We start from the raw sequence: 8465 nt of genomic DNA, 5'->3' as shown, positions 1-8465 counted from the left end.
GTATTTGTTGGGAATAGAGGTTGTGGAAAGCCATATTAGTTCGAATGTATTGGTTGAACCAATCATTCATCACGCTATATAATGCTTGTCTAGCTTCATCATTCGGATTACTAGCATTAGGTTGAGAGTCTGCCGGCACTGTCCCTTGTGCGGGAGCAGGCGCTACACTCTCAAGATCATCAGCTACCTCTCGGTCACGATCGGGATCCATTACCATAAACACATTTACAATTGTCAGAAATCACCACACTATCAAGTAATCACATAAAATGGCATGTATAGCTAGACCCAACACATTACGGTAGTCCTAGAATCGACTAAACCGTAGCTCTGATACCAATTTAATGTAACACCCCGAACCCGAGACCGACACCGGAGTCGGACACGAGATGTTAACAAACTTTGAAAAATTTTTCCAGACACTGCCCAGTCTGAGTACTAGTCGCTTCAAAAATCATATCTTGAGTTTCACAACTCGAAAATCAGTTTTGTGATTTTTCCCTGAAACTAGACTCATGTTCCCACCTATGTATTTTTTTCTAGAATTTTTGGTCAGGCCAATTAGTACAGTTTATTAGTCAAAGTCTCCCATGTTACAGGGGTATACTACACTGACCTTTTCCCATTACGACTTGGATATCTCTCTGCACAGAGCTTCAATACTGATGCCGTTTGTTTCTATGGAAACTAGACTCAGAGAGAAATCCATACATATATGGTATGACTCCTAATTATCTCTGGTCAATTTATAGTGAATTTCCAAAGTCGGAACAGGGAATCCAGAAACTGTTCTGGCCCTGTCCCACAAGAACCCGAATATCTCTTACTGTACTGTTCATATGATTGTTTCGTTACTTTCATATGAAAGTAGATTCATCAAGGTTCGATTACATAATTTATTCACTATTTAACTCCACTCCTACGAATTCTTGTGATTTTTCCAATCCACACCACTGCTGCTGTCAGCCTCTGTTTTCAAAGTAAACCTTACCTATTTTCGGGGTTTCATGGACCAACTAGGGCCTTGTCATACATATGCCCACATATGATCATACTTAGCCATTCCAATGGCTGATCATTTGCTCAACACTTCCATTCCAACTATAGTTACATCATGAAACCATCTATACATTCATAAACACGAATGGTCTAATGCCATACTCCACTTCTACAAGCCATTTTCGCATGGCTGTACACTTATACATTTCATAAAGTACTCGAAAAACACCAATGGGTAGTCCTATACATGCCATATCAAAATTCAACCAAAATAGTACCCAAAAGAGCCTTTGATAGTGTGGGCGACTTCGACTTCAAGATCCCGAGTCCGATAGCTGGAGAACCAAAAATCTATGAAACAGAGGAGCAGTATAACGAGTAAGCAATTTATGCTTAGTAAGTTTTGAGCAAGGAATTCCAGCATAAACAAAGAATAACACACATTTAGCTAAACGGAATATTTCATAATACGCAATTTACCGATATCAAACTTGCTTCACAACATTAACAACCCTTATGTACATACACAATAGACTAACTTAGCCGAAGGCCGGTAGCTCGTTTATCAACTGAGCGAACATTTATTTGTAAGGGCTCGATTAAATTCAACACATACGTAACATATCCCCATATTGGGATGTTTTTCGAGTATTCGCTGGAATTTTACAGCAAGCTCATTCATTACCAAATCACGTACCTTCGGGATTTAACCGGATATAGCTCCTCGTTCAAATGCCTTCGGGACATAGCCCGGTTTTAGTAACTCACACAATGCCTTCGGGACATAACCCGGATTTAACAACTCGCACGAATGCCTTCGGGACTTAACCCGGATTTAATAACTCGCACGAATGCCTTCGGGACTTAACCCGGATTTAGTATCTCGCACAAAGGCCTTCGGGGCTTAACCCGGAATTTGTATCTCGCACAAATGCCTTCGGACCTTAGTCCGGATATATTCACGTAGCACAAAGCCTTCGGGACTTAGCCCGGACAGCATTCAATTAATCATGCACATCTAACAATAATTCATGGCACATTCATATTTCATTTTCATTTGCGAAACTCAAACACAAGGCACATATCGTCCTTGCACATTCGGCTCAATAGCCTCACATAGAGCATGATTTAATCACATCGTAATTTAAGCTCTCTTACTCAAGAACTTACCTCGGGTGTTGTCGAACGATTCCGCTAACTATTCGACCACTTTTTCCTTCCCTTTATCGGATTTATTTCCCCTTTGCTCTTGAGCTTAATTAAACAAATAAATTGATTTCATCATTTAGGCATCAAAAAGATGAACACAAGGCACTTAGCCCATATTTATACATTAGACATTAAAGTCTCATACATGCAAAAATCATGCATCAACACAACATATTAGCTAATTTCTTTCCCCTTGGCCGAATATGCATGTCTATTTTTGGGGTCGATTTCAACACTTAATACACACATATACACACTAGTAAAGCATCCTCCCCCTTTTCATCAATTTAACACATGCATTGCTCATTAACATGCAAAGTTACATTCGGCCTTAGCACACATCTTGCTAGCCGATTCTTCTCCATTTAGCAACCAATGCACATATGTGCTCACACAAAAATGCTAAAAAGGAGGTTCAAGAATCATCAAGCCATCATCACATGCATCATTAACAAGCTTCATATTTTGCATGCAATGGCATTAACACGACCTCCACCTAGGCCGAATCTTAACTCATCCTCATGCCTCATCACCACAACATCAAACATCAACCAAGAATGATGCATCCATGGTCAAGTGCCATTTCCATCACATAGCAAGATTTAGACCATGGGCTAGGTAGAACTCAAGCTAACAACTAAAACATGCATGCATCTCATGGAACATCATCAAACATACCTTAGCCTAGCTACATGCATGGCCGAATCTCTTCACCTTTCTTCTTCTTTCCTCCTTAAAATTTTTGGCCAAGGATGAACCAAAGGATGAGAAATTTTTTTCTTTGTTTTTCTTTCTAATTTAGGCTAAATGAAAGTGAGAAAAGGATGAACAAAGATCTTCTCCTCTCTTTTCTTTAGCTCACGGCAATGGGGGGAAAAGAATCAACTACACATTTTTTTTTTGTGTATTCATCATACTCCTTTTCATTATTTAATTTCCATGCCTATTATTTTATTTTTTTCCACCCATGATGCACCAACAAAACATGTCTATGACATGTCTTGGCCATCAAACTTGGTCTACCATGCTTGTCATGGCCGGCCACTACTAGTAGGGGGGAATTTGACATGCAAGTCCCCCTTTGTCCACATGCACTAATAGGTCCTCACACATTGACCTATCACATTTTAGAATTTTCTCACATAAGTCCTATTGACTAAATTCACATGAAATCAACCAATTGAAGCTTGAAATTTTCACACATTCATAATTAAATATTCTAGACAATAAGTATCACATTCAAACATTTCGGTGACTCGGTTTAGCGGTCCCGAAACCACTTCCCGACTAGGGTCAACTTTGGGCTGTCACAAGTATGGATTTCAACAATAGTAAACATCAAATAGTTTGAAGCACGAAAATAGCTTGGCATATCATATTGTCCCCTATTCTCCCCCTCAGTGACCCTTTCTTGCTCATCGCCTTATTTCTCATTCTTTTACCATCATTATCTTTGGCACTGTCGTTTAGGCCAAATAAGTGAGAAGTGCATATCAAAACTCCATAAATATGGATTTTTGCATTGTTTTTTTTAACAAATTGATATATATGAGTCTTGTTTGTTGGGTAAAATGACTAAAACTCCTTTTAATAGTAAAAGTGAATGAGCTAGTGATTTATTGGGCTTAATACATAGTGATGTATGTGGGCCAATGAACACACAAGCCAGGGGAGACTTTCAACAGTTCAGTACTTTCACTGATGACATTAGTCGATTTGTGTAAGGACCTGATAGGCAGGGGAGTCGAAAAACATATTTTCAGGATTCCGTTCCTATGAACCGGACCTGTAAATATTTTTAGTAAATATTTACGGAGTTATATGAGAGACGAATTAAATTTTTGATAGGGACTAAATCGCGTAAGAGTTAAAAGTTGAATTATAGATTGAAATAAACTAAAAGGGACTAAAGTAGCAATTATACCTTTGTTTTTTTAAAGTGGACGGTTATGGTTAAAATCATTAATGTTATGTTATGTTATTAAATATATATGTTATATAAGTTAAGTTAACTTTAATATATAATGATAGTGATAATAAATAATAGTAATAAACAACAAAACCATCACATTCAAACATTAAAAAGAAAAAAAAGAAAAGAAAGAAAGAAATAGCAAGGGAGATGCACGACTAAGGGACCTAAGGGTTCAAATCCAACTTTGGTTAGTGCAATTCAGTCCTTTTCTCGTAATTTTTATGTTTTTGTAATCTTGATACCTAGGGCTACCCGGCCCATGTTGCAATTTTTAATAATTTTCAAGATTGAGGATGTTACCATTGTTAATTAGATAGAGCTTTAAGGGTTAAATTGATAGATTTTTAAGTTAGAAGTGGAAAAGGACTATATTGTAGAATTAATTTTTGATTTTGAGCAATAGGGACTAAATTCTAAAAAAAGTAAAAATTAAGGGGTAGAATTGAAATAGGGAGCTAAATTTAGCTTAGTGTGAAATTAGTATAAAAATTTGAGGTTAAATATGAATATTAAAATTTATCTCGATTTAGGGACTAAATTGAGGATTAAGCAAAATATGGTGGAAATTTTGAATTTTAATGAAATTAAGTTGTATATTATTAATTAATTGTAATTATTTTATTTCGTAGCAAATTTCGTTACAGAATCTTCGAGTAAGAAGGGGAAAGACAAGGTCGACGTCAAAGAGCTTGGAATATACAGTTTGTGTTTCTATAATCTGAACTAAGTTATAAATTGTTGCATATTGAATTGTTGTATATGGTAAGTATTGAGGTGAGAACTTTTGTACTTTGGGCTGAGTTGATTCCATAATTGATTTAAGTGGAAAAATTTTGTATATCATGAAATGTGTTGCTTATTTGAATATTGAATTGAATATATGTTTATATGTGATAATGTATATATATGAGATTTGGACATTAGATGTATAGAAAAGTGAAATGGAACCCTATTAACTATTTTCGCTAAGTCGGATATAGACGGCATGCCATAGGATAGAAAGAGTTCAGGCATTTCTTCAACCTCGAGTCGATGAAGCACTGGGTGCAAATTTGCTTCGGTTTAATGGATGAGACACTGGGTGTCAACTTCTATAGTGTTGGGCGCAGTTATTACTTTGGATTTATCCGATAGCCACTAGGTGCCAAATTGGTATGTTGGTTGGATCCATGTATCCGTCTGAGTCTGAGTCTTGTTAATAGGGAAATTAAATAATAAATTTATGTGTTTGATATTGAGATGGAAAAGATGAGAAAGGAAGATGTGATGAGAAATGAAATATGAAAAGATGAAAGGAGATGTGAATTTTGAAATGAATTAAAGTATTGATCAAAGAGATGAATCATGCCATTGCATGAGTTGAAATATTCAACTGTCATTGACATGTACTAAAACATGTGGAATGTAGTGGATATGAATAAAGAATGAGCAAATTTATATTATTTATTTGAAACATATGTTCATAACATTATTTGTTGCATTGCTACATTTTCATTACTTATATCAAGTCTAAATTGTTCCGATTATAGAAATATCACTGAGTTTTACTTAGAGTGCAGTTTTATTTTCTGTGCACATGTTAGGTACTTTTCTATTTGTCGCAGACTCAGCATCCAACAATGATCCCATACTCAAGTGTGGTGATGTTTATTTTTGTAATAGCATGTACGTAGTAGGTCTTTTGGTCAATGTTGTTGATATGTGGTTATATTTTCGAATTCAAGTGCAATGATGGTCACTTGAAAAATATGATTGTGGTTGAAGCTATGTTTTGGTATGTTGCCTAGTTTAATATTCGATATGTCTTTTAACTTAAATCTTGATAGGCCAAGTAGTTAAAAGTTAGTTCAATATTGGCAAATTGGGTATGAATGAAAGTCTTGAAGTGTTGAAGTCTTGTTGATATGTTTTAATATATAAAATGTGGTACCAATGAGGATACATTCGTAGGGCACTTACGATGGTTGTTTTGGTATGATTTGAGCATATTTAATGGTGTTTTGAATAGGTTAAATGGCTTGAAATTGAGTTGCTTAGTTTTCAAGTAGGATTTGGTAAAATTGAGTTTCAAGGTACATTTAGGTGCACACAGCCTAAGACACGGTCTGTCACACGGCTGTGTGTCATGCATGGGCAACACACACCAGTGTGTGCCATGAACGTTTTGTAAAACTATACAAGTGTAGTTCCCACACAGGCTAACACACGGCTGACGACACGACCGTGTGACCCAAGTCAGTGAGTTACACGGGCTAGGACACGAACGTGTGTCCCAGCTTCAAAAGTCACACAGTCTGGAATGTTTCACATGGCCTAACCCCACGGCCGCGTGTCCCCTATTTCTAGGTATTTTTGAGATTGCCCTAAAAATTTCAAAATTCTTTCAAATTAGTCCCTATTTTTTCATAGGCTATTTTTAGGGATTTGTAGATCCGTATTAAGGCTTGTAAGAGTATTTTTTACTCAGATTTGGAGTGAATTAGCAAACCTAAATTAGGTGAAGTAGGTCATTCTACTAATATCATCAAAGGTGGTAGTAGTAGTAGTCAGATTATGGTTCAATACTCTGATGCTAATAATTGGAATAGTTTTGTTATGTATCCAACTTCTAGCTTTCAAAAGGGAATAAATAATTATGAGAGTGTAAACAGTGGAAGACAAATTTTAGAATTGCATACCACGGTTCGTTATTCGATTATTTAAGATTTTAGTATGGAAGTATTAGATTGTCATGATTTGCTCCCTGTATGTTGTGATGTAAATAACTAGCTTGAAATTTTTATTTATGGTGTGATTAAATATTTTGATTTGTCAGTAATTCCCATAACCCTAATATGACGATTGTGAGGGGTTAGGGGTATTACAATATGGGTATATTTATCTTATGCGCCATAAATATGAAGCCCTTGAAAATTTGGAGGAATTTAAAAATGACGTACAAAACTAAGACACTTCAATCAGATCGAGAAGGAGAATTCTTAAGCTTACAGGTTGATGAGCTTTTTAAGGAATGTGGGATTGTCTCACAACTTACACCTCCTGGTACTCCACAATGGAATGGGGTTTCTGAAAGGAGAAATCAAACACTGTTAGACATGTTTCGATCAATGATAAGTCATGTTGATCTTTCTACTTCTTTTTAGGGACATGCACTTGAAACAACTGCCTTCACACTAAATTATATTCCATCTAAATCAGTTCAAAAGACACCATATGAGATGTGGACTAGGAAGCATCCTAGTATGTCTTTTATAAAGATTTAGGGATGTGAAGCTCATGTTAAACGTCAGATGCCTACAAAGCTTGAACCCATATCTCAAAAGTGTATCTTTATGGGATATCCTAAGGAAACTAATGAATATTATTTCTTCAATCCTATCGAGAACAAAGTGTTTTCTGCTCAAACAGGAGTCTTTCTTGAGAGAGAATTTGTCTCTAGAAAAGGAAATGGTATAAAAATTCAACTCCAAGAAATTTTAGAACAACAGTAGATTAATGAATTAGAGATTGAACAATAATACGTTCTACAAGTAGTTACGAAACAATCAACTACTCTTGAAACACAACTACTGTGCAAATATTTAAGAGAAAAACAAGTACTTGAGAGATATGGATTTATCATTACAACATGATTTGCGTTAATTCAGTGTAGCAGATTAAACTAGTTTCTGCACTTGAGGAGCTTGAATACAACATTTTCATTATATTTTAGTTAAGTGTCTTTATTTTTAATTATATCTAATAAAATGTCTAAATTGAGTCTTTTATTGACCTTAACAGCTGAATGAGGCCTAAGTGAGAGCTAACGTACTTCGTGAGTGTACAGGAGACCATTAGAAGGCATTTTAGGTCAATACTGGATGTTATGTCCAAACACGGGGGGTTCGATGTCACAACATAGAAATCAGAATGGAGAAAGTATAAAATTGCCTCCGATGTCACGACACTGACTAAGGGTGTTTCGACATACCCTTGAAGACATTCCACGGAGGAGCATACTAACATCTATGTCATGAAACAGGTCATGTTGTGTCGTGACATCAACTCTAGGATAGAAAATAAATATGAAGAGTGTTTTGGTCTGCACAATCGAACTTCAAGATCGGGAACATCAACTGACCTAGGGTTAAGGACAACAGCCACTTGAAGGCTATAAATAGGCTTCTTTGGCACATGTTATGTATACCATTCCATTAACCTAGATTCTCTCTTTAGATTTAGTTTTGTTTTCTTTCTTGATTTGGTTTTTCAGAGTTCAGTTTATTTTTTCTTTGTTTTCCTT

The sequence above is a fragment of the Gossypium hirsutum genome, chromosome D04 (genome assembly GCF_007990345.1).
Source record: "Gossypium hirsutum isolate 1008001.06 chromosome D04, Gossypium_hirsutum_v2.1, whole genome shotgun sequence".
NCBI classification, from domain to species: domain Eukaryota; kingdom Viridiplantae; phylum Streptophyta; class Magnoliopsida; order Malvales; family Malvaceae; genus Gossypium; species Gossypium hirsutum.
Note: the sequence above shows the minus strand (reverse complement) of the source record.